This window comes from Gossypium hirsutum, chromosome A13, assembly GCF_007990345.1.
Source record: "Gossypium hirsutum isolate 1008001.06 chromosome A13, Gossypium_hirsutum_v2.1, whole genome shotgun sequence".
In the NCBI taxonomy this organism is placed as follows: domain Eukaryota; kingdom Viridiplantae; phylum Streptophyta; class Magnoliopsida; order Malvales; family Malvaceae; genus Gossypium; species Gossypium hirsutum.
In genome coordinates, this window is record NC_053436.1 from 36,699,287 (window position 1) to 36,700,594 (window position 1,308).

At 36.7% G+C, this 1,308-nt stretch overlaps 1 non-coding gene across 1 annotated transcript; it reads right to left on the bottom strand.

Annotated features, from left to right (window-relative positions):
• Positions 1-731: 731 nt before the first annotated feature.
• Positions 732-838, bottom strand: LOC121213231 (small nucleolar RNA R71). The gene has a single exon (XR_005908609.1). It is a non-coding gene; the product is annotated as a small nucleolar RNA R71 (small nucleolar RNA).
• Positions 839-1,308: the final 470 nt, after the last annotated feature.

The following is a 1,308-nucleotide window of genomic DNA, read 5'->3' on the forward strand; positions in this document are numbered from 1 at the left end:
TACGAATCATGATCAAGTTTTTGTTGCGTTGTCGGGGAACTGAAATATTAGGAACACTAAATTTTTATTAATTTAGCCATTTATTTTTCTTGCAATTTTATTTTATTTTATTATTTATTAATTTACTTATTCTCTCTATTGGCAGGTTTTTATAGTTTATGACTAGAAGAAACCCATCAGGACCATTACTTTTTGATGAAGAAATTGATCGTACAATTTGCAAAAATCAAAGAGAAATAAGGCATAATTTACGCTACACGGAGAACGAGCGAGAATACGATACTCAAACCCCAACCGACGAGATGGTTGAAAACCCAGGCAATCAGCTGCCTCCTGCAATTGCAGCTAATCAAAATCCTGCTCCACGTACTATGTATGATTATGCTAAACCTTCTATAACAGGAACTGAGTCTAGTATAGTTAGACCTGCTATTGCTGTGAATAATTTCGAACTAAAACCTAACACAATTCAGGTGATACAACAGTTTGTTCAGTTTGATGGTTTGTAAGATGAGGATCCCAACACACACTTGGCGAATTTTCTTGAATTTTGTGATACATTCAAAATCAATGGCGCTTTTGATGATGCCATTCATCTTCAGTTATTTCCCGTTTCACTGAGAAACAAAGCTAAACAATGGTTGAACTCGTTACCACGAGGGTCTATCACTACTTGGGAATAAATGACTGAGAAATTTTTACTAAAATATTTTCCCCCGGCTAAAATGGTTAAATTACGTAATGATATCTCTTCTTTTGTGCAGATGGATTTAGAAACACTTTACGATGCATGGGAGAGATACAAGGACTTACTGAGAAGGTGCCCTCACCATGGGTTACCGCTTTGGCTACAAGTTCAAACGTTCTATAATGGTGTGAATCCCTTGACAAGACAAATGATTGACGCAACTGCTGGCAGAACCATCAACAATAAAATATCGGAGGATGCATATGAATTTATAGAGGAGACGTCACTAAATAACTATCAGTGGCAAGTTATGAGGACAAAGCCAACAAAAATAGCCAACGTCTATCACATCGATTTAGTCACCATGCTCTCAAATCAGGTAGAACTTCTCAATAAAAAGATTGATAGTTTTCTTGGTTCTGCACAGGTTCATCCAGTAATGAGATGTGACTCAAGCGGAGGAGGTGTGCATACAGAATATCAATCCTTCAATCCCACAACCGAAGATGAACAAGTCAACTATATGGGTAATAATAACTTTAGATCTCAAAATAACCCATACAGTAATATTTATAATGCAGGTTGAAGGAACTACCCAAATTTTTCCTGGGGAGGTCAAG